This window comes from Notamacropus eugenii, chromosome 3 (genome assembly GCF_028372415.1).
Source record: "Notamacropus eugenii isolate mMacEug1 chromosome 3, mMacEug1.pri_v2, whole genome shotgun sequence".
NCBI lineage: Eukaryota > Metazoa > Chordata > Mammalia > Diprotodontia > Macropodidae > Notamacropus > Notamacropus eugenii.
The window spans coordinates 190,273,884-190,300,314 of record NC_092874.1 but is presented as its reverse complement, the minus strand read 5'-3'; the positions used below and the strand labels follow the sequence as shown (position 1 = coordinate 190,300,314).

The window sequence follows — 26,431 nt, the reverse complement described above, 5'->3', positions numbered from 1 at the left end:
CTTCACTCCATCACTTGGAATCCCTGGGTTCCTTGATCTGAAACTCAAACATTACATTCCACATGAGGCCTTGCATGATAGCCCTAGCTGCTAGTGCACTTCCTTCCAAAACTACTTTGTAATCATTTTGTCTACGTTGTATTCGTTTAGTATTGCCAAGAGTACTGGGACACCAGAGAGGAATTCCTGATGCTTCAGCAGAAAGCACCCCAGTGACCCTCCTCCTCCAGCCCAGGGAGTTTGTCTTGACCCTGTGACTGGCAGATTAAAAGTTGACTGAAAAATTAATCCTTCTCATATTTAGATATTGGGAGCAGATATGAGAGTTGAAAAGAGGTGTCACAGAGTAAAGCAGTACTAGCCACAAGAATGTCAGTGCTGGGTTTTAGGACCTGGGCTGTGCATGTAAATCATTGGAATGGATACTGTGTCTTGAAGACACCCTTGACTTGACACAGAGATTTCAACCCTTGGTTATCTCCGAGATACCATGTATCTGTTCAAGTCAAGCGCCCAATACCCATTTCTTGAAGCTTATCATCATTAAAACTTTGTTTACCTTTCTATTTTTATTTTGTTTTTAAAGTCAGTGGTTATGATCATGCTAACATGTGTCTGCTTAGATATAGCAAAGGGAGACCATAAGGAAGCTCCCTGGGGAAGAGGGAAATAGATTTTCAACTGTGGTATTTTGCCACGATGGGGGCTTAAAGAAAAACAGATTACTGACTCATTATTTACAACTCCCTAGAGCAGAGAGACAGTTAGTCATCGACTAACTGGCATTGGAGGTAGGATGTTCACCACATTCTTTCCCGTTGTCTCCTACCTCCTGGTTGGAAGGGGAAACCACTATTCTTGAAAGGAGAGACTAAGGGAGCACTGGGAAGGGATTGCTTCGTCCACACAGGGATGGAAATGAGATCAAGTGACAACCATGTTCACAAGTGCAGCATAGCACACCACCACTCCACAGCTACATCTAGCTTATTTATATATTTCTATAGGTACATATTGTCTCCTAATTAAAATATATGTTAGTGAAGGTCAAGTACTCTTTCACTTTGGTCTTTGTATACCCAACACATAGCACAGAGCTTGTAACATAGTAAGCGCTTAATACAAGGTTCTTAGCCTGAAGTCTGTGAACTTGTTTTTGTAATATTTTGATAATTATTTCATATAATTCATATCTTTTGTAGACCTACGTATCTTATTTTATGCATTTAAGAACATTATTTCAAGAAGAGATCTATAGGCTTCATCAGATTGCCAAAATGATACATGATACCCCACCCACTCCATGTACCCACACACACAAATAAAGGGTTGTTGATTGATTGGGTTGGTTTAGTTGATATAATATTACATTATATGTCATGTGTTATGTTTTTTCTGTGTATGTATGCATTCAACTTTGCTGAATGCCATGCTTTTGTGGATGATACTTACTTCATACCTGGACCCAGAGGAAGGGCAGGGGGAGAAAGGGAGAATGAAAAAGGGACTAGATGATAATGTCCCACCTCTAAGCTAGTGCATTATGAGGAAATGAGGATAGTTTGTGAACATTTGGACCCTGTCCCTTTCCCTGAAAGGATGGGGGATAGTGGGAGAAATAAGGAGCAAACTATCAGCTTGTCTACTTCATATTCCACAGTAACGTTTCGTAGCTATGATTATACAATTTTACTTATTTATGGTTCAATTTTAAAAATAAATCAAATTCATTCATTCATTTATCATTTTATCTTAAAATTTCCCAGATTTAAGCTTTACTTAAAACTGCGCTAAGACTTTTGGGATAATTTGTATAAAGTGATCTTTTGGCAATCACTGACTTTGTTGAGTAATTTAGATAATAATGTCATTTTTGCTACACTGGTTCAATACAGGACAATGAAATTGGGTTATTTTTATTATTACTTATTACTCTTTTTTCTCACTTCTGAAGGCAATGGTTATGTGAGAGAAAGGGCAGGAGAAGGATAGGACTGGATATAGTAAATAGTTGTGAAGGTGATTTAGAAGCCTTAGAATTCCAAAAGGAAGGATTAAAAATGAATGAACCCCACATGTGTAGGTAGGCTTATCTGTGGCAAGGGTGCTGTTGTGTGGTTTAAAGGGAGGTAGAAGAGGTTTTATTAGCATCTTTCACCCCAACCCTTCTCCAAGAGAGACTTTTATTCCTGAAAGAAGGGGAAGTAAGAGGTTGGGATAAGAGGCCACCCCTTTGCTCTCCTCAGAGGGAGAAAGGGTTCCACACTAAAAGTGTATCTATTTGCTACCTCATAAGGGATATGATTAGGCTACACCTAACTTTTGATCACTTTGGCATTTCTAGAGGGAAGGAAAACCTTAACCTCTCTATCTAAGGTTTGACCACTGTCTGACCTAATACCAGTTCCAAAATGGCAAAGAAGTCCATTTATACAAATCACAGCAAAACAGACATCAGAGAATGTCTACATAGGAAAATGTATACCAAATCATACAGAATGGAAGAGGTCTCCCATCGGGAGTGAAGTAACTCATTTCAGAGAAAAAGGTTGCTGGATCTCATCATCCAAGGGGAAACTTTCCAAGTTTCTAGAGTAACAAGCTGGGAATAGGGGACATGGGGGCTCTCCTTATGTCTTTCCAGGGTCTTTTACTTCAGTCATCTGAAGTGGGGTTGGCCTCTTCCGTCTTCTCTCAAAGCTAGAAGCCAGGAGCACTCAGCTAACCTCTCACCTACTCTGCTCTGCCCCTCAGGCAGGGCAGGATATTCATCTCCATCAATGAGAAAAGAGTCCTATGCCAATTGGTTTGGGGACAGGGATACAAAAGAAGAACAGAGATTGAATTTGAAACATACAAATCAAGGACAATATAAGGAAAAGTCAAAGCTGGAGAAAATGAACTGAAATACTATAAGAGAAGGGCAAGAAGTTAAAAAATGAGGAGGATTTAACATAAAAGAGAAGGAGAAAGAACAGTAAAAGAAAATGAATCATCTGAGGAGGAAAAGAAAGGAGAAGCATATGAACTGAATCAGGTCTTCCAAACTCTTGAAGTTCAGTAACAAATTAGAGATTCTTCCCAAAGAGGAGAGATTTGGATCCTTTGAGAATGAAGCAATTGCTTTTTTCCAAGGAATCACGTAGATTCATAGGTATTGTCAGATTCGAGGTCATCCATTAAGGTCCAGAGAAGTAAAAGAAGATGATAGGTGATTCCTTACTGAGAGTAAAGAGACAGCTGTTTGTCAATTGGATAAAAAAAGAGAAAATTCTTCTCTCTTCTCAATATGTATATTTAGAATGGGCCAGAAAAATCTCTAAAACCCACCGAACAGGTCACCATTACCTACTTGACAACTAAGGACACTGTCAGAAGGATCATACATGGAATTGATAAATAATCGATAAATATTCATTAGAATGAGAACAATTGGAATTTGTTCTGTGAAGTTTGGATTCAGTTAAAGGACCCCGCTTGAGGACCTAGAGGGTCACATGTGGCCTCAAGGTCATAAGTTCACCACCCCTGACTTAAAGCAATAAGAAACATTAAAAAGAACTATAGACCAAGATGGTTAATGAATATTATCTTAAATATTTGAAATGAAATTCATTAAGTCAAGTCCCTGTCCTGGATCCTCTTTTCTTTTCTCTATGTACTTTCTAACTTGGTAATTTTATCAGCTCCCATAAGTACAATATATGCAGATGATTCCCACATTTGCATATCCAGTCTTAGTTTCTCCCCTGAGCTTGAGTTGCAAATCACCAATTGCCTATGTGCTGTTTTGAACTTGATGTCCCATAGCCATCTCAAGCTCAGCATTCAAATTAGAACTCAATATCATTTCCTTAAAATCCTACCTTTTTCTGAACTTTCCTATTATCATCAATGTCACCACCATCCTTTTCTGAAGATCCTGAGTCATCCTGGACTCCAACTCTGCCTCACCTGAGCTATCCAATCAGTTGCACATCTTGTTTCTATCTTCACGTCTCTTATATTTTATCTCATTTTTCCATTCACATAGCCTTCCCATGGACTTGTCTTGCTTGGACTGTTGCTATAGCTTTCTGCTAGATGATTTTTCCTGAATCACATAGGCAGTAAGTACAAAGCTATGACAGAGGAGTCAGATCTTCTGACTCTGAATCTGTTTTTTTTTTTTCCATGCCTCCACACTGATTGTCAACAGCCTGGCCACTCAATACCTCCCCAGCATCATCATTAGGTAACAGAGTTGAAGAAAGGAGGGAAAGCAAGTCAATTGTTGTTCATCTTTTGTTGCTGAAGAAGATCATGCCATCGGAGAAATAATGACATGACTTGCACTTGACTTTGTTTTGAGTGAGGGAGGGCTGTGCAAGGTGACCAGCCTCACTTCTCCTCCAGAGCCATCTGAATCCAGTGACCTGATATTCCTCAGGATGACTGGATATGACCCAGGATGCACTGGGTGACCTTGACCCCTGTAGGCCAAGGTCTATGCAGGTACTCACTTAGGGTGAGGTAACACCTCAGATACCATGGGGCCTCTGCCTCCTGCCTAAAGTCTCTCTTCTGGACCCTCCTGACTTCAGAGTGATTATCAATAGTAACTGTTGCTATTTCCCTCCCAGCCTGAGGTCTTTCTTTCCTTTGCCTCATTAAAGGGGCCCTGCCCTGGCTACTTTTTAGAAGGGCCTATTCAATGAATGGGTTTTACCTCACTTATCTTGGTAGTGTACTTTCCAGGGATGTATGCATTGACAATGAGGTTGATGCACGCATTGCCAGAACTAACTCAGTGTTTGGGAGGCTCCAAAGAAAAGTTTGGGAGAGAAGAGGTAGACTGACTACCAAACTGAAGGTCTACAGAGCCATTGTGCTGACCTCATTGTTGTACGCCTGTGAAACATGGACAGTCTACCAGCGCCATGCCAGGAAACTGAATTGCTTCCATTTGAACTGTCTTAGGAAGATTTTGAGGATCACCTGGCAGGATAAGGTACCAGACACTAAAGTCCTTGCTCGAGCTGAACTGTCAAGTATTCAAACTATGTTTCAGAGATCACAACTCCAGTGGGCTGGCCATGTTGTTTGAATGCAAAAGTATGCTTCCCAAAAAGACTTTTATGGAGAACTCACATGGGGCAGGCAATCACCTGGTAGTCAGAAGCAATACAAGGACACTGTCAAGGTCTCTCTCAAGAACTTTGGATTTGTGCAACATGTGAGACACTGGCACAGGATTGCTCAGGATGGCATGCCCACATCAGAAAAGGTGCTGTGTTCTATGTGCAAAGCAGAATTGAGGCAGCATAAAATAAACAAAGGATGCACAAATTTGAAGTATCCACCCCAAATATTCACAAGGACTATCTGTGCCCAACCTGTGGTAGAGCATTCCAAGCTCATATTGGTCTGATCAGCCACAGTTGGACACATTGAAATTTCACTTTATCGTGGTGATGTCATTTTGGTCCTCTTTGTGAATGAAGGACAACAACCATCAGGGCCTCCCAGTTTTGTCTTGTATCCTCACTGCCTCACACTAACTAAATGCTTATTAATTGATTGTCAGGAATGCTAAGGGCCAGAATGAACTAAGGTCAGTGAAGAAAGCTCGGAACATCAAGGTTTGGGGGGAAGTGTTTTGTTTTGTTTTTCTTTCTTTTTGTTCTCTTTTTTCTTTTATTTTCTTTTCATTTTTTTCTAGATGAGGGAAAAGAAGATGATTTTTAAAAGTAATAGGACTACGTTCCTTGGAGTGGAAGGAAATATGATGACTAACAGCAGAGAAAGTGACAATGCTATTCAACTATTTTGCTTTTGCTTTCTTTTCCAAGAGAAATGACTTATAGTCTGGAAATGACAGAACAAAAACAGCTAAGGGGGACTCAATATCCTAGAAAAATGTCGAAAAGATGATAGAGCACTTAGCTGCCTTTAGTTAATTCAAGTCATCTGATCGAGATAAATGACACAATCCTCAAGTATTGAAGGAACTGGTTGGCGGGTGTGATTGCTGAAGCATTGTCAGCGACAACTAAAAAATCATGGGTCTAATACCATGGGAATGGGGGAAAGTGAATGTTCTTCCAGTTTTTAAGAGAAGAGAAGAGAATGGTATATCAGCTAGAGACCAGTGACTTTGATCACTGACAAAATTCTAGAATGAATCATTAAAAATGTTGTTAGTAAACATCTAGGACAGGAAATATTAATTACAAAGAGTTCACATAACTTCTCTGGAAACAGTAATGCTAGATTAACTGTATTTGTTATGAGTATTTTTTCTTTTTTCTTTTCTTTTTTAACAGCAGCGTTAGTAAACTGTGGTCAAGAGACTGTGGTGAGGAAGGAGAAGTATGGTACAGTATTGAACTTGAGAAAGGAAGAGAGAATAAGCATTTATTAAGCATTTACTATGTGCCAAGCACTTTACAAATATCTCATCTGAAATAAAATTCTATGATTTGGGACGTAGGTTCAAATTGCCTTTGTGATACTGGCCAAGAAACTTATCCTCCTTGAATCTCACTTCTTTCTTGTTTGTTTTCACAAATGAAGGAATTAGACTAGATGACCACTGAAATCTAGTCTAATTCTAGATCTATACACTGCAGTTTAATGAGATCTTAACAAAACATTTGATAAAGTATCTCATACTATACTTACGGAAACTTGGAGAGGTATGGGAAAGGCAGTAATATCATTAGATATTAACTTTCGTAACTTACAGGACATAACAGACAAAACTTACAGGAACAGGGAGGCTACTTCTATATACATGATTTCCCATGTACTCTGCTCTTGTCTGACCATATCAATAATTAAAGAATTGACAAGTTTTACTAACAGATTACTGTGTATGAGATTCCACATTAAGTTCTGGGGATGCAAAAGTAAAAATAAAAACAATTCCTGCCTTTAAGGAGTTTACATTCTCCTCAAGGATACAACATATGGGTAGATACATCACAAAAAGGTGGATACAAAACCCAACGTAGATGAAAGATCACTTCAAAAGAGAAGACACAGGCAGAGAGGACATGGAAAGTACCATTTCAGCTGAGTCTTGAAGGACACCAGAGATTCTAAGAGGTAGAAGTGAAAAGAGAAAAACCTTCCTGACATAGAGAACAGCCAGTACAAAGATATGGAGGCAGGAGATATTGAATGTTATATGTTAAGAATAATAAGTTGGTAAGAGCATGGCTGGATTATAAAGGGCATGGAGGGGATTCATGGGAAAGGAGACTGGAAAGATCGAAATAGGGGAGGTGGTAAAGAAGTTTAAAGGCCAAACAGGGAGTTTATATTTGATCCTAAAAGTAATAAGAAGCCATTAGAATTTACTAACTCTATGTGTTTGTGCATATAGGCGGTGAGAAGAGTGTTGGGTTAACCTAGTCAAACCTATGCTTTAAGAAGGGTATTTTGGGGGCAGAATCGTACAAAATGTACCAGAGTGGAGAGATGACACAGACAGATGAATCACGAGGCCATTGCAGTTATCCAGGTGAAATGTTATGAATGTCTGCACTAAGGTGGTTGTTTTGCAAGGGATGAGAGATGTTGTCAAAACAGAAATGACAAGATTTGTCAACTGCTTGGACAAGTGGAATGAATGAAAGTGAGGAGTAAAGTTGCTAGCCTGGATGCCTGGGGGGATGGTGGTCCCTCAGGAGTCATAAGGAAGTTTTAAAGAGGGATGGGGAAGATAGTGAGTGTTGTTTTGGACATACTGAGTGGGTAGCTATGGAAAATTCACTTCAGAATGTCACAGGCAGTGGGTGATTTGGGATTTGAGTTCTGGGGAGAGATTATAAATGGATATATAGATCTGGAAGTCATCTACATAGAGATGATATTTGTACCCATGGGAGCAGAGGAGATCACCAAGTTAAAAAGGTATGGAGAGAAAAGAGAAAAAGGACCTAGACAGGACCTTGGAGAATACCCACAATTAGGAGGCATGATATGGATAAAGATCCAGCAAGGGAGACTAAAAATTAAAAGTCATATGGATAGGAGGAGAACCAAGAGGAAGTAATGTCATTAAAACCCAGAAAGAAGGTGGTCAACAGTGTCAGATGTTGCAGAAAGTTCAAGAAGAATGAGTATTGAAGAAAAGGCCATTAGATTTGGCAGTTAAGAGATCAATGGTAACTTTAAAGAGAGCAACTTCAGTTGAATGAGAAGATCAGAAAACAAATTGTGGAGGGTTTTGAATAAGAGAGAGAAGGAAGTGGGGGCACTAAGTGTTGTGTTTGTCCTTCGTTTCTGGAAGAGGACCATGATATCAAGATAATGACATGACTTGTGGTTGACTTTGACCTGAGTGAGGGAGAGCTGTGCAAGGCCACCAACCTCACTAAGTGTAGATAGCTTTTCAAAGACTTTAGCTGAGAGTGGAAGGAAAGACATAGGACCATTGCTAGAAGAGATAGGAGAATCTGGTGCAATTATTTTAAGGTTGGGGGAGACATGGGCATATTTGTAGCAGATGAAGAATCTGAAGATATGGAGAAATTTACATTACAGTAGGAATGATAGCAGAGCAAAGGATGCAAGAGAGGATGAAATCAATGGTATTTATACAGGGTTGGCTTTGGCAATAACAGGCCACTTCATCAGAACCTGAATAAAGGAAGAGATAGTTAGGATTAATTCAGGGAAATATTAAAAAAAAAAAAAAGAGGAGGTCCTGGTTTGTTTGTTTTGTGGGGGAGGAGAGAGAGGGTGTGGTGGTGGGAAGTGAGACAAGGAGTATTGTATTTGATCCTGGATTCCAAAGTTTAAGAAAGGTCCTGTTAATTTGGAGTATAGTCACAAGAAGGCAATGAGGAAAGTGTTATAGGAGAATAAGGTGAAGTAACTAGTGACATGTATCCTGAAAAAGACAAGACCCAGGGTGACATGATAGTTATCTTCAAATATTTGAAGGACTGGCCTGTGAAAGAGCGATAAACCTGGTTACATTTGGTTGCAGACAGCAGAAGCAGAAGCAATGAATGGAAATTTCACATAAGCAAATTTAGGCTTGATAACATTGAAAACATGCTAATGAATATAGCTGTTTAAAATTGGAATGAGCTGCTGCAGGAGTTAGAGGGTTTGTTTGTTTTTTTTTCCTGGTCTCACAGAAAGTATTTTAGTGCAGGGCTGCATGACCGTTTGTTAGGTATATAAAGTGAAAATTTGTTTTTAGGTAAGAGTTTGGCTAGAAGGCTTCTCAGGTCCCTTTCAACTCAGAAATTCTGTGAATTTCTGACTGATAGATCTCACTGTATTTTCTTTAGTGAGAAGACTGAACACAAGCATTCCCAGTACAGCTGCATTTATATTTCCATTCACCTAATCTTCTGCACCCTATCCCTTATTTTCATCATGGGAATAGATGTGCCAAAAGTCAATTTGCAGAAGAGTAATATCAAGAAGAGTGATTTCATTTTTTTGTCTCAAAGATCAAAGGGGATTGACACTTAACTCATCTCAATTGATTCATACTATCTTGCTGCTTGAGCAAAATAATGTTTGTGGTTCCTGTCAAAGAGGCAAGTGACTCTGACTGTGCAGAAGTTCAATAGGTGAGCCTCAGGAAGGTCCTTTCAGAAGACACTAGGGCACAGCCTCTTCCTCATTTCTACGAAAAGAACATCCAGTACCGATAACCACCAAGAGATAGTAAACAGTGCAGAGAGTCATGTCTGGCCCTTAAAAAATCCCACCAGATAGCATGACTCCTGCATGCCCACTAGCAACTGCCATTCATGTTAGTGTTTCTGTAGCCTTCTCCTCCATACTACGTCCTTGGTCCCTAATATCTGGAAAATGCAGAAAACATACAAGTTTATAGTGGTCTAACCCTATCTCACCTTCGTTATTTTAGGGCAATTCTTTAGCATTACCTAACTGATAAGAAATGGCATTCCTACCACAAATGTTTTATCCTAAGATTATAAGTTAGGTTGTTTTTTTTCATTTCCTTAGTTTCTGCTATTTTCCCCCCATACAGAATTATTTCCTTTTTCTCTTTTATTGGTCAGTTTGGGTAGTTTATTTATCACATTTCTAGCCATTTTTAGGTTGTAAGGGGGAGATGGGCTTACGTGTGACTTCTCACTCATGCATCTTGCCAGAAGTCTCTTTTCTTTTTATATCACAGGATGCCAACATACCACTTACACTGCCCATCCTAGGTCACTACATGACCACCACATTTTTATTGGTCATATTTATCCTTAATAATGCCATTTATGCCACTTTGAGCTAGATTTGGACAACGGTTTGTAATGAAGAAAGCTACTAGGCAGTGAATTAATAAAGGTTTTGTTTCTGTTGTTGAATAAATTACTTCCCTTCATACATACTATGATCCAAAATGACCTTTGGCTCTTCCTCAGTCAGTCAGTAACTCAACAAACATTTATTGCTTAGTATGTAAGCACTGGAAAGGAAAGGCAAAAGCAAAAATTCTGCCCTCAAGAAGCTCATGCTCTAATGGGGAATATAACAAGAAAGCAATTATGTACTCATAAATTACATACAGAACTGATGAAAGGTAATCTTACAGGGAAGGTATTCATAGAAAACTAGGAAACTTGGAGAAAGTGAGATTTGACTACCTTGAAGAAAACTAAGGAAGTCAGTAGATAGATGTGAGAAGAGAGAGAATTTCAGGTGTGGAGGATACCTGACTAGTAGAGAGACAGATGAATGTGCCAGGAACAGCAAGAAGGTGGCTGTGGCTAGATGACAGAGAACATGGAATAGAGGAGGGAGATGGAGGGACAGAAAACAAAGGGTAAAAGAAAAGGAAGGAGCAAAGTTATAAAGGTCTTTAAATTCACACTTTAGCAGGTGAGTAGAGGATGTATGGGAGTGAGAACTCCCTCCCTCCTTCTCTTGAGAAAGGGAGTTCAACTAGGAAGCTATTGCAAGAGGGCAGTGAGATGATGAGGGCTTGGACCAGTGTGATGGCTGTAGCAGTTGAGACTTATGACTAACATGATTGGATATGGAGTGTACTAGAGAGAAATGAAGGATGATAAGGTTGTGAACTTGTGTGACTGGAAGATAATGGTAACCTCAACAATCATTGGGAAATTTGGAAGAAAGGAGTATTTTAGGGGAGAGATCGAGCTCTTTTTTGGACATATAGACTCTGAAATATAGGACATCCAGTCTGAGATGTCCAAAAGGCAGTTGATGAAGCATAACTAGAATTGAGAAAAGAGATTAGGGATGAATAGATCAGAGAATCATCTTTAAGGTTTAAAAATACTTAATATATGTTATCTCCTTCAATTCTCCCAATATCCTGTAAACTACATACTATAGTTATTATTACTCTCTTTTATAGATGAGACTTGTACAATCAAAACCAATGTAATTAATTTAGAAAGAAAATAGTTAAATGGTCAAAAATCTTTGCAGCAAGTTTCTTTGAATAAAAGTCTGATATCCCAGATATTTAAGGAACTGATACAAATACATAGGAAAAAGAGGATCCCCAAATAAATGTCCAAAGGATATGAATAAGGGAGGAAAGGATCAAGTATTTATTATATGACAGGCATGAATTTACAAATGTTATCTCATTTGATCCTCACAACAGTCTTGAGAGGTAGATGCTATTATTATCTTTATTTTACAGTTGAAGAAACTGAGGCAGACAGAGGTTGAGTGATTTGCCCAGGATCACATAGCTAGTAAGTGCCTGAGGCTGGTTTGAACTCAGGTCTTCCTGATTCCAAGCACAGCACTCTAAGTACTACACCTATCTATCTGTCTTGGTTCTCAAGCAGGTAATCCAATGTATCAAATACCCAGTGAAAACATGTCTGAAATCACTCAAAAATGACCCCCCAAAAGGGGATGACAATTTTGGAAAGGGCAGTGGGAAGGCATTCACACTAACGCATTGCTGTTGGAGCTGTGAGTTGGTCCAGCTTCTTCCCTCCCTTTCCCCCTCCTCTCCACCATATTGGTGCAAGACTGGATGTGGACTCTCCTCACGGACTTTATTCTCAAGACAGCTCAGAACTCACATCCTTGAGCACTTAACCAGTCTTGGTGTGCCCAGTAGCACACCAAGTAGGAATTACAGTCTGACTCCTATTGTTTTCAAATTACTTTCAGTTTCTTATAATCATCTCTTAATAGGTTCTTATAATTTTTCAAAATATTTTAAGGCTATTCCATCAGATTTTACACTGGAGACATTTGGAAAAGTGACAACACCTTGAGATTATTATACAAACTTCAAAAGTACATTTTGTTCTGATGCTGCTAATGTTGTTCATACTTTGCAATTCCACATTATTTGAATGGAAATGATTCTCTCCTGTTGCGATTATACAAATTCAGCATCTTTCCTCTCTGAGAGTAGTGTGCCTCTCCCACAAATTGCTAAGAGTTTGAAAGATGCATTGAGCCCACAAGCAAAAATTTGCAAAATACTGAGAATACAAAGAATCAGTCTTATGATGTGTCAATGACCTCACTGTTCTACAAAGAAGTGAAGGCGTAGTTGACTTTTTTTTTTAACACTATAGTTACATATTTCATGTCCTTTTACACAGTTTTTAATTTTAAAAAATTCTGCACTTAATAAACATCTCCCAAAATATGTATTTGCATGTACAAGTAAAGTAGAAAAATACTGAATATGAAAGCAGGAATCTCTATGAACAGCTTGCATTTTTAAAAAGTATTTAATAAATTCAATGTGTTTCTTTCAAAACTGTGCCTCCTTCTGAACTTCCTTCTGTTTGCTTTTGCCTATATTCTTTCAGATCCTTCAATGATCCTGAAATCTTTGTCTGGGTCTCCAAAGAAAAAGTAGAGATGGAGGGAGAAAGAGGGAGAGGGAAAAAAGAGAGAGGGAGAAGAAAAGAGAGAGAGAGAGACAGAGAGAGAGAGAGAGAGAGAGAGAGAGAGAGAGAGAGAGAGAGAGAGAGAGAGAGAGAGAGAGAGATTCTAAACAGGTTCATGTTAAGATTAGAGCTATTTCTCCAGAGGTTTCTTTTGTCCTTCCCCATAGTTGGTCCACTCACTTGCTTAGATCCAATGAAAACCAGCTTATCTTTATCTGGAGACAAAACACATTATGGAATCATATATAGCAAATAAATAAGTTTTAAGTGTAAATAAGGCCATTTCATCAGGCAGTGATAAAGCAAGTGAGAAGAGAAGGATAAATTCTCTTAGTTGCAGTACAATAGAGCAACAATAATCTATTGAGAGACAACTACAAAGAAAATATAATTATATATACATATTTAATAGCATAACAGTTTTTCAATCATCTCCCCAAAATATTACCCTTTTGGGGTTTGAGTGACAATCCTAAAAAATGGATAAATACCTTTATATATCTTATGAAAGGATCGAGGAATTAGAGGGAAAAGCTAGGTTTTATTCACAGCATCTAAAACCCAACATTTTCCATTGGTGTGACTCTGGGAAATATCTCACTGCCACGAACTCCAGTTTCCTCCTGAGTATAACAGAATAACAATACTCACATGTAGTACTATCTCACTATCTTATTAGGAAGAATAGGTGTTATAAATCTGCATTATGTATTATGCTAATGAGATAATGATTTTTATAGGAACCTGCGATTTTAATGTCAAGCAGAGGTTGGATGGTCATTTGTCAGGTACACAATAATGGGGGTGCCTCTTGTGGAAGATGGCAGCTGAAGTTCATTCCAGTTCTCCAATTCTGTCATTTTGGTTGTGCCCTGTACCAGTAGAGAAAATACACAGAACAGAAGTTCAAATTTAATTCAACAAAAACTTACTACCCCAATGTGGAAGATACTTCCCAGGAATAGGAAGGTAAAAAGAAAAGGAGCCCTGATCTTAAAGGGTTTACACTCAGTTGGAAAGGTAAAACATGTGCGTGGTTAAGTAACTACATAGTAATTTCAGGAAAGGGAGAACACTAACAACTGAGGAAATCAGGAAAGACCTGATCAACTGCAAGATGACTCCTGAGCTGAGACCTAAAGGAAGCTAGAGATGCTAAGAGATGGAAATGAAGAGGGAGTATATGCTAGACATGGGGTCAGCCTCTGAGAAGGTAAATAGAGAATATGTTCCCTATTTTACTGAAAGGAAAATTGAATGTCTGTCAATAATACTTTTAAGTACCCACTTAGCAGATCATAATGAATACTTTGAAGAGATACAAGGGAGCAGAAGCAAACATCATCGCAATTAAGAAACTGATTTATTTTATAAATTTATATTTATGTTTTTATTTTATATACAAAATATAAATTTTATATTTATAAAAAGAAATTTATTGTTGATTTGTAGAATCATGATATCCATTCATTAACAGTTTTGAAAATATGCTGCTCAAAACTCAGAATATATTTTCCCATAGAAATAATGTTATTTATGGTAGTTGGCTTCTAAGATATATATATATATATCTTATATAGACCATAATGAGTGTAACCAGTTTTGTGTTGTCCTGGAGGAGTGAGGAAGAGCAAAAGGGAGACAGTGTGAGAAGGAGACAGGGAATTTCTGGTTCATGGCTAATGTCTGACAAAATGCTGACGCAGATAAAGTTTTCTTTGGCATTTTCCCACTTTCTTTTTCTGTAACTTTCTCCAGACCTGAGTATTCCATTCTCTACCCTGAGACACCCCACCCAGATCTGCCCTTCCCATGAAAGCATTCCTTCCATATTTCAAAATTACCTATGTTTCCTACCACCCCTAAGCTTAGATTCAAACTCCCGTTGTCCCGTGTGTCTGTGTGTCTGTGTCTGTGTGTCTGCATGTGTGTGTCTGTGTGTGTGCATGTGTGTATGTGTTTGTGTGTGTTTTAAGATGAGCATTAGAAGGAAGGAAAAAAGACAGTATGGTGTGAGAGAAACAGCAGGTCTTGGAATAAGAAGACTTGATTTCAAGTCCAAGATTCAACGCTTATAAGTTCTGTGACTAAGCTATTTACTTCTTGTCTCTGTGCCTCAGTTTCCCTTTGCAAAGCATAGATGGTATCACCTACCTCACTAGCTTTTTGAGCAATGTGCTTTGCTGAAAGGATTACAGAAATTATATTATATTATATATATAAATTATATTATCAATTAACGACTGATGAGTGCTCCTTGTTCCCTCTCCCCCCAAATATGTGTACTTACAAAGCAGATCCAGTTGACTGAAACAAATACGTAGTCTCAACAGATTAATCAAATATCCTAAATATTTTCAACCCAGTGTGTGGGAAAATATTTAGTGGCAAAGGTTTGCCAATTAGTCAGTCTACTCTAAAGACAACTTTTGTAAGACTTTTTTTTTCCTTTTCACAATTTCATTTTTTCTCTCCACTTCTGAACCCAGGGGTTTTCTGAAAACATCTACTTTTTCTCATTTCCTACCAGCCCACTAGTGTGGCACAGAGGTCATATCCATTTTTAAAGGTGTTAATTTTCAAGGATGGGGAAGGGCAGGATTTTATGGGATCCAATGGAGGATGGGACACAAGAAAGAAATGAAAGCTGTATTTTCAGGGCCTCGCTTGCACCAGCACATGCAGCTCCAACCCTGGAGGAATAGGGTGTCAGAGGCACAAGTTACTTTGATGACAATTATTGGACTAAGGGTAAATAATTGTGAAATTGTTATGACATTTAAACAGCTTTGGCATCTGATTTAGTGATGGTAATACTTACAGGAATGAAATGATAGATCTACCAAAGTACTAGAAATGTAAGAGGGAAGCCAAGAGGTGCTTTCCTTCCCAGTGAAGGAAGGGAGGCTGTCCTTGCAGCTTCTTAGGATGAAAAGGGAGGATACAACCCATTGAGACAATGTCAAAGACAAGAACAAGGAATAAAAGGGTACATTCCTAGGGAGAGAGATTACATGTTAAAAGTGGTTATTCTTGTCTTTAGGAGTTCAGTGAGAAATTAATAAACACAGTTCTTTCTCCAGTGTAGAATAAAAAAAGATCTTCAAGATAGATGCTGAAATAACTGAGAAGTATTGTTGTAATAGTGATGCCCCCAAAAAGGGACCACTGAAGCATTTTTTTGAATACACAGAAGAGAAAAGAAAGAAATTCAAAAAGAAACACAGACAAGTAGGAGAGTTTTGAAAGAAATGGATGGCATTTAATACATACCTTTAAAAAAAATGAGCAGTATGAAAGAGACTCACAGTTTCATAGACAATCTTCTTTCTGTGTTCTATATGTGGCAACACTTTTTCAGTATTTAAGATCAGAATAAAAAAAGAAAAAGACAGAAAGAAGCCTAGCTGTATGTTAGTTTATGTACCACAGGTATCAGAAGGATGCATATATTTACTGGAATAAAGGAAGCCTTTTCAGGAGAAGACACATTTGTGAGGATGAGGGATTACTTCTTAATGTATTTGATGGAGGGAAAGATACAAAAGGCATGGAAAAAATCTTGTGCATTATTATCACCCCCCAAAGGGAAAAATCAATAAGTAGTGACCCATATTGCAGCTTCCCCCATTACATAAAAATTTTATTAGAATAAGTTGCACTTGCATTGAGAGCACTCTTAATGAAGGTATTAAAAGGAGCTAGGAAAACTCTCACAAGTGATATTATGCAACAGAATACATTTTTACTGTTAGAGAACACAAGATATTACTTCACTTATTCCTTATGGATTATATGCGTATATAAATATATAGTACATACACATAGACACATATGCATGTACACACATAAGTGTGTGTGCATATTTGTTGAGCAAAATATTATTATTTTAAAAACTGTCTTCCAACAAGGCATTTCCTTTGTATATGTCAAAAATCACGTGTAACCCTGTCCCAAGGCCACTGGCATGGATATCTCTCCTTACTGGTGGAGATGAATGCAAAGGCAGGAGGTAAAAACTTAGTTTTCAGTGAGTCCTGCTTTCACAGACCCTTCATCCAGGAATCCTCCTTTGGAATCCTCCAAGCAAGACTCTTTGTTGAGTATGGTGTTAAGTCAGCTTCCAGCTTTGAGAGAGAAGTTGGAAGAGGCCAACCCCACTTCAGGTTGCTGAAGGAAAAGAATCCAGGAAGACATGAAAGGAGCAGAGATTTTCATGTCTCTCTCCCCACATGTGTGTTCACTGTGAAGCTGCTATTAGGTAGAAAAAGGGTAAAGCCTCGGATAGAGTGTTTAGAGTCCTCCTTCCCCCAAGAAGTGAAAAAGTGATCAAAAGTTAGACCTGCTCCAATCATATCTTCTAGATGAATTACATTTAAAAGAGCAGATAGATATACTTCTAGCCTGGTACCCCCTTTCTGAGCAGAGCAGAGTGGGGACCACAGGCACCAAGCTCCTACTTTCCTGGAAGGAATGAAAGCCTCCTTTGGAGAAAGGTATGGAGTCTCTATCTCCTCCTTTAGTAGAAAAGGCTTTACCAGTATGAAGAGGTATAACTGTTTGATGATCTTCTGATTACTGAAAGCCCATGAACCATAAAGCAAGGAAATATGACAGATATTGTTGAAGTAGAACTGACAAAACTGGGCAACTGATAGGACATGCTATATAATATAGTAAAGGTTCAAAGGTGAATGTGAGGCTACAAACTTGGGTGACTAAAAGGATGGTAGTGTCTTTTTTAATTTAAAAAATAATTGAGGGAGGGGCAATTGTCATTAAATAGTATCCTTTTCAAAAAGTGAAATTTCAGAAGAGGTGTGGGTTCGAGGAAGAAGACCACAAATTTCTCTTTTGGATATATTAAGTCTGAGATGCCTGATGAGACATACAGTTTTAAATCATAGAATCACAGAATTTGAAAGCTAGAAGAAACTTAAGTGGTCATCTTATCCCACCACTGGCAGAAAAGAATCCTCACAAGCTGATGACTAGTCATGCAGATGCTGCTTGATGACCTCCAAGAAGGGAGAACTCATCATCTTTCAATGCAATCCATTCTACTTTGGGATAGCTCGAACGCACAATAAGCTTCTTTCCTGACATCAAACTTAAATTTACCTCTGTTCCTCCCACTCACTGCTCCTCTTGTTGCCCTCTGGAATCAAACAGAACATGTCTCCCCTCCATTCCACAGGACAGCCCTTCAGATGATTGAACAGAGCTATTCTGTGTTCTCCCCTGTCCCTACCTGTACTCCCAACTCCTCAATCTTCTCCTCTTTAGGAGAATCACCCTTCATCCTTTTGACAGATCCTCATATGCCATGGACTCAAACCCATTCACTATCATGGTTGCCCTTTTTTGGAACACTCTTCATCTTAGTAATGTTCTTCTAAAACTTTGGCCTCCAGAACTGAACACAATGCTCCAGATACTGTCTGATGAGTGCAAAATACAGGGGGGACAATTGCTCCTGATTCATGTGGAACTTGTCCATAACCTATCTATATCTTCTCCAAAGTGCTATTTAACCATGCATCCCCTCATCTTGTACTTGTGAAACTAATTTTTTTGTATCTAAGCATAAGAATGTATTTATTCCTGTTGTATTTCATCTCACTAGATTTGTCCCAATGTTCTAGCTTCACATTTTTCTAGATGCTATTATCCAAAGTATTAGCTAGCCTTTCTAGCTTAGTGTCATCTGCAATTTTAATGAGCATATCATTGGTACCTTTATCCATGTCACTTAGCATGAAGCTAAGCAGAGACTCCTGGGGCATTCCACTGAAGACCTTTCATAATGACATTGAGCCTTTAGCAATTATGCTTTGGGTTCAGTCATCCATCTGGTTCGGAGTCCACATCTCTCCATCTTCACAAAAATACCATAAGATTCCTTATAAAAAAAAAAAGTCTTGCTAAAATTTCTTCCTCCAATTTGATAATTCTGTCAAATAACATTAAGTTGGCATGATCTCATTTTCAGTGAAGGCATGCTAGTTATTTTTTACTCACTGTTTCACTTTCTATATGTTCAGTAACTATTTCTTTAATGATGATTTTTTTGAATTTTTCCAGGAATTGAAGTCAAGTTCAATGGTCTATAGTTAGCAGACTCCTGTGTTCTCTTTCTTCTTCAATCTTGTCATACTTCTGCTTTCAGCAATCTTTCAAATATTATTTATAATGGCTCACTCATCACACTTGACAGCTCTTTTAGTATCCAAAAATATAGTTATAGAGCCAAGGGAAAGGGAACTAGTTTCATAGATTAACACTGTCACACCGGGCCAGCAGCAGCTATGCAGGATGATAAATACCCATGGGGGTACACACACACACACACACACACACACACACACACACACACACATCTTTCAGTTCCACAGGCAGACTAATGTGTCAGACATGCTACAAACTGCTCACTCTGAGCCTAGGCCTCAAACCACTTAGGGATCAAGCTTGTAGTGTTTTTAGAAAATGAACAGGTATAAATAGCAAACTCTCTTGTCTATGAGGGACATAGGGTAGTATGGACTCCTGAAATCAGGGTATTTTCTAAGTTGCCTAATAATAAATAAGGGGCAGGGACCCTGGAAACAACTCTAACTGCTACATCAGTGTTTCATTGGTGCTATTTTCTCTTTTCTTTTGTATAAGAATTACTACTGCCACCAGCTTCCTCCAGCATGCAGGCTAGGCTAACTTTTCCTAAGGCCTGCCTCACAAGGGTTAGGCTAAGTTTTTCTTGGAAGTCATTAAAAATGTCCTCAAGATTTTGTTGGTTCGTGGGGCTAAGTCTTAGAAGGCTGATGACACTTCAGTGCATGACGAATTAGGAGCTCTTTCCTAAGGCTTCAGATCTGCAGACCAGTAGCTGGAAGCTGTGTTCATTTGAATCAAGAATATGAGTTCAAGGAATATCTGTTGCTGGCCTTGAATAATCCTTTCCCTGCTATGGTTAAGTGAACTTCCTTTTTAAAACTTTGACAAGGACTTCCTTTCATTTCAGTCGTATAGTTGAGGTACCAGTCTCACCTGAACCAGTCCTGGGCTATTACACAGGGCAGTCACCTTCCTCCACCCAACCCTTGGGACACAACTTCAAATACTCCATGTGTTTCATAGCATGAGCACAGAGTTGGGGGAGGTGGTGGGGGAGGGGAAAAGGGAACAAGTATTTATTAAGCACCTACTATTTGCTAGACACTGTGCTAAATGCTTGACAAAAACTATCACATTTGAACAGAAGTGAGATGGGCATAGATGTCAGTAGGTTCTTTTGTGCCTTCCATTATCTCCCATTGCAAACCTCTGAATCATTCCTGGCTAGACACATGCATGTCCGCACCATAGGAACCAGACAGAGAATATATGCACATACTCTGTACAGCTCACATTACATATATATGGGACCTTTCCAGCAGTGTGCTGGTAAATGTTGAACAAATGGCTCTCTGAAAGAAAAGCAAATGTATACACAACACACTTTTAAATTTAATCTGTATGGGGGGGCGGGATTTAATTTGAATTTATTGTTCTCTCCATCACTTTCTTAACTCCATACAATCAACAGAACAATAAACCATGCCATGATTTGCAGTGCTTGCTGATTTCCAAGGTGTAAATACTCACACTGAAAAATGAATACCTGGTTCTCTTGTGCTAGTTCAAGCTGGCTCCAGAATACCCCTGGTGCTTTCCTTCTTTGTTTGACCTCTTTGGGATATATGCCTAGTAGTGGCATCACTGGATCAAATGGTTCAATTTAGTGACTTGGGGGATATAATTCCAAATTTCTTTCCAAAATAGTTAAACCATTCAATAGATCCAACAATAGGGCCTCAGTGTACCTGTCCTTCAATAGCCTCTCCTTGTGATTTTCCTGCTTTGTTATCTTTGCCAATCTGTTCGATGTGAAGTGAACACTCAGAATCATTTTGATTTTCATTTCTCTTATGAGTGATGTGTAGCCTTTTGTAAAAATACAGCTGTTTATAACTTGCCTTTCTTCCTTTGAGAACTTCCTGTTCAAATTCTTGTGTCATTTTTCTATTGAAGAATATTATCTAGGTCAAATAACTATTTAGAATTTATTGTGGTACATGGTGTGAGATGTTGGCTTATGTCTAATTTCTCCTAGATGACTTTCCAATTTTCTCAGCAGTTTATTTTCAAATAGTGACTCACTATCCCAGTAGTTTGTGTCCTTGGATTTGTTGAACACTATCCTATTGTATTTACTTACTTTTGAATACTGGGTTCCTAATGTGTTCCATTCATTAACTTCTCAATCTTTTATTCAAGGTCAAATTATTTTGGCGATTAATGCTTTTTAATATAGTTTGAAATCTAATACTGCTAGGCCCCTTTGTTTCTTTTTTCCTTTCCATTATTTCTTATAAGAATCTTGACCTTTTATTCCTCCAAATGAATTATGTTATTATATTGTCTAGTTGTACCAAGTAATCCCAATGTAGCTGGAATGGCATTGAATAAGAAAATTGTTTTAGATAGCAGCTATTGTTATTATATTGTCATAGTTGAACCATGAACTATTAATTCCTCTCTAATTATTTGCTGTCCTTTATTTCTGTAAATAGTAGTTCTATAGTTGTATAAATATAATATTATAATTTTATTACATATAATAATAATTATTATTATAAACATAAATTATACAAATATATAATTCCTACACGTGTCTCACTAGGTAGTCTTCCAGGTATCTTATGCATAGTTATTATGAATGGAATTTCTTTTTCTGTCTCTGCTGGATTTTGTTGGTAATATATAGAAAAGTTGATGATTTTGTGGGCTTATTTTATATCTTTCTATTTTATTGAAGTCAGTTTTTAAAGATTAATTTTAGTCGAATATCTAGGATTCTCAAAGTAAACCTCATCTTTGTTTCTTCTTTGCCTATGCTTATTCCCTTAATGTCTTTTTCTTATATTATTGCCATAGATAACCTTTCTAATTCTATGTCAAATAATAATGATGACAATGGACATCCTACTAGAAATGTAGTCATTACTAGAAATCTATCATATCCAAATTTTCAAAAGTTCCGTTCAGGTTCTTAACTTCTTTTTTGTTGTTCTTTTTAAAATATATTTCTTTAGTTCTGAAAAGGACATGATGAAGTCCTCGACTATTATAGTTTTATTGTTTTAATTAGCTTTACCTTTAAGTAATTAATCAGAGGTGCAGCCTTGAGGCTATATACAGTCCTCAAGTGTGGCCCTTTGACTAAATCCAAACTTCACAGCACAAATTCCTTTAATAAAAGGCTGCACCCAAGGACCTAGAAGGTCACATGAGGCCCCAAGGCTGCAGATTCCCCTCCCCTGAAGATACTATGCCTTTTGGTACATATATAGCAAGTACTGATATTAATTCATTATCTCTGGTGCCCATAAGCATAATATATTTCTATTACCTTTTCTGATATCAAGATAGCCACTTCTGCTCTTTAAAACTTTCTTAAGGCTTAACAAATTCTGCTCTTGCCTTTTATTTTAATTTAATCAAATAGCTTTTATAGCTTAAGGCACTGTACTCAGTGCTGGGGATATAAAGAGTGGTAAAACACAATCCCTGTCCTCAAAGAGATTGCATTCTAATGGACAGACAACAGAAATAAGGAGGGAGGTAGATGGTACGCATAGAGTAGATAACAATAATCTGACGGGGAAAAGGTTGAGGTGACCCAGAAAGGCCTGCTGAAGAAGGTTGGGTTTCAGCTAGACCTTGAAGTACATTAGAGAAAGTAAATTATAATATGGGGGGGAGGGCAGAGTATTCCAGGCCTGGGGTACAGCTAATGCAAAGGCATGGTGGTGGGAGGTAGAATGTCATATTCAAGGAACCTTGAGTAGGGTAATGTAGCTGGATCATGTAGCTGGATCGTTTTGTCTCCATATGAAACTTTATGTTTCAAAAGTGCTTCTTCTGAAGAAAATATTGTTGGATTATGCTTTCTACTGCATTTTACTATCTTCCTCTATTTTGCAGGTAAGTTCATCTTATTCACATTTATGGCTTTGATTGTCAATTGTCTTTCCCTCTCCATTATGCCTTCTTCTAAGGAAAATAGGTGACATGCTAGATAGCGTGGTGGGTCTGGAGTTAGGAAGACTTGAACTCGTAGCTTCAGATACCTACTAGCTGTGTGACCCAGGGCATATCACTTAACCCTGTTTGCCTCAGTTTCCTCATCTGTAAAATGAGCTAGAAAAGGAAATGCAAGCCACTCCAATATCTTTGCCAGGAAAACCCCAAATAGAGTCATGAAATATTGGACACAACTGAAAAATGACTGAACAATACATTCTTATACTTCCTTTTCTTTCCTTCTTCCTTTAAAGTGAAGAAGTACGTTCCATATAAAATGTTTAGATCACTTCTGAGATCCCTTACAGTGCTAAAAATCTATGATTCTATGTATCAGTGATTAAGGCAATCACTAGGGCCAGAGTCTGACTTATGGGAGCTATATTCAGGGCATGGACAAGAAGTGGGGGAAGAGTTATGCTTCCTCCTCATGATGATTGAGGTACCAACACCATTCGCTTATTGGCCCTCTACTGACTTGTATGATCACCCCTCCCTTTCCCTTGGTGACCCCACTCCCCAAGTTCCATGACCTTGACACACCTTTCCTCTGGTACAACTTCACCTACCCTCACCTCAGATCTGGTAGGTGTTCAGGTCTCTTTGGAGAATATGCAACCCATCACTATTATTTGTACCACTCCTGAGGGTCAGGAGAAAGAATTCTTAGTAATAATTCTTTTCTGGGAAAAGAGGGGCAGAGTCAAAATTAGGATATAATCAAGTGTCAACTAGACAATATCCAAGGCAAGAAAGCTTTTTTTTTTTTAATAGAGAGCTAGAATCCAAGGTGCTCAGATGGAGTAGGTAGGGTAGTTTGGGGGTAGAAATGAGGATTTCAAGTTGGAAAGGAGACTATGAGTCTGGAGGACTGATTATTGATCTGCTGCCACCCGAGTTCCCCAAACTGAGGTCTTTTATTCCCAATTCCTGCTCTATGCCCATTTGTCAATGTAGTTGTGAGTTGCATCCCATATCCCTTTCTGATTGTAAAGGATATTGGCTCAGGTACCTGTCAATATATGGAACTGAGGATCAAAGATGCCAGGGATAAATCATTGCCCTTAGGAGAAAGTGATAGATGTATCCATTAGGCCAGTTGAGAAGCCATTTACCAGGGTAGCAACACGATAGTTGAGAAGAGCTTATGCTAAATTTGGATTTAGACACAATCATGGTTCAATAACAGGAAGATATGCAGACTAGATAAAAGAGGTGGAGGAAGGATACTGATTTCAATTGCTTTCACCACTATGCTTTATTTAGCTTCTAGATAGATCAAGGGCTCCCTAGAGACATTGGTCATAGCATCCTCTCCTCCCCCATGCATCAACTTCATTAGGACAGTTAGTGGTGAATATGGTTAATTACTGGCATGTCTCAGCCTGGCTCTTCCAGGTCTCTGTATTTGAGAGTTGATAACAGATTTCACCCACTATTTGTTAAAATAGCTTTTCTACTTCTGAATACTTCAAGAATTCAGATTTTCCCTCTATTGAGCTTTCTTTCTCAGGCAGTCCCAGTCTGCCTTGGCATTCAACCCTCACAAGGTCCCTGCTAGCAACTATGAAAGACTCCCAGAAGTCCTACATCTAGGCAAAAGACTAGAGGGATCAAGATATTTGTGGCCTAGAGTATTATATAGCACTTTCCTGCAAACATTTCCCTGCCTCCAGCCCCTTCTTGCTCTAATCCATAGCACTGTGTCTATCAGTTTCTTTCCATATTATACTGTGTATCACAGTTAAAGATATATATGTCTCTCCCTGATTTCTTGACTGTAAATTCCAGGAAGTCAGGAAACATCTATCTTGCTGGCACTGTATCTTGGGTAGAGTAGATTTTATTATAGATTTGTTGAATTTAGTCAATTGAATTCATAGAAGACAGATTCATAACAGATTGCCAAAGGAAAAGTTGTTTCTGCCGTTGCTGTGGTTCAGTTGTTTTCAGCCAAGTCCAGCTCTTTGTGACCCCATTTGGGGTTTTCTTGGCGGAGATACTGGAGTGGTTTGCCATTGCCTTCTCCAGCTCATTTTACAGATAAGGAAACTGAGGCAAACAGGGTTAAGTGACTTGCAGAGGGTTATAAAGCTGAAGATAGATTTGAACTCAGAAAGATGTCTCCTCACTCCAGGCCTGGCACTCTAACCATTATGCCAGCTAAGCTGCCTTAAAGAAAAAGTTAAGGGTATTCATTGTCTATCTTTAACTTTTTAAAGTTGATTTCCTGGTAGGCCATAACCATATTCTCAAACAAAATATTCGCCGGTATACATAAGAGACAGAATACTAGAAGGAATGGATAACCGGTTTGACTCAATGACAAATTTCATACATTGTTAGTTCTCCCACAACCCTCTAGGCAAATGTCTTATTACAAAGAACTCCAAAGAATTGAAAACTTCTTTGCAGTGGTTAGTCAGGTTTCTGATCTTCCCCTACAGCTGGTCTAAGTATAGTGTTTTCTCACTGGGAAGGGATTTGAAAAAAGAATGAGAAATTGATTTGAATCACTTTACCTAGCCTTTGAAGTATAGCCTCCTATGGAGTTGATAAAGAGTCTTTATAAAGGCATGCAGAATAACTGCACACCTGTTCAGAGCGAGAAGTGAAGAACACGGTGTTATAACCATTTGAAACATTACACAAGCGAGCCTCACAGAACCGACTATCTTTTGTATCTCTGCATTATCTAGGAATGCAGGTAATGTAGAATAAAGATCAATGTACTTTACTTTTTCCCTCAGAATTAGAGTAGAAACACTGCAAGCTACTATATTGTTTTTTTAAAGGTAGAATTTCAGTACTTCAAATGGGAGGAGAAAAAAAAGTTGTTTTGTTTTGGTTTTTTACTGGTCACAAAGCAATGAGTTTTTTGTTTTTTTGTCTGATGAACAAGTATCCAACAATAAAGCAGGGAACACTAGATAAGTGGTCAGAACTATGACCTCCTCTTCTTTGGTTACTTTTTGTTCTGGCTCATTTCCATTTTCATGAGGGGAGGACATCTTGGGAATGTTTAACCCTAACTTAGTTATCTTTAATAGAGGTTGTTCTCCACCCATTTAGCCTTCCTGCCTTTATTTTTGAATATGAAAGCTGAAATTGAGGTATGTATGGATAGGTATCCACAGACCTCTCTTTTCACCAGTGCCAAGTTGAATGTAGTCCACCAGAGATGGGTAACAGCTGGGGTCAGCTATGAGTTCAATATACTTTATTGTAGAGTAAAAGAACATGAATGTAGATGCCCAATCCTACAGTCCATATGAATTAGAAATTAGGGTGATGTCTCAGAAGAGATGAAAGCTATATGTATTACTCAGGGATCACCCTGGACCAAAGTCAAATGGTAGCACCTTTTCCTGTCAGTTTCATACGAACAATGTATGTGAACTGTGTTGCATTGAATCAATTCTCTTTGCCTCAGTTGTGCT

General features: G+C 38.4%; 1 protein-coding gene across 1 annotated transcript in view; it reads left to right on the top strand.

Moving 5' to 3' along the window:
- Positions 1–10,592: 10,592 nt before the first annotated feature.
- MGST1 (microsomal glutathione S-transferase 1) overlaps positions 10,593–26,431 on the top strand; it is a 718,478-nt gene continuing 702,639 nt past the window's right edge. The window contains exon 1 of the mRNA XM_072653630.1: positions 10,593–10,602. The gene's annotated coding sequence lies outside the window, so the exon portion shown is untranslated. The remainder of the gene's footprint in view (positions 10,603–26,431) is intronic.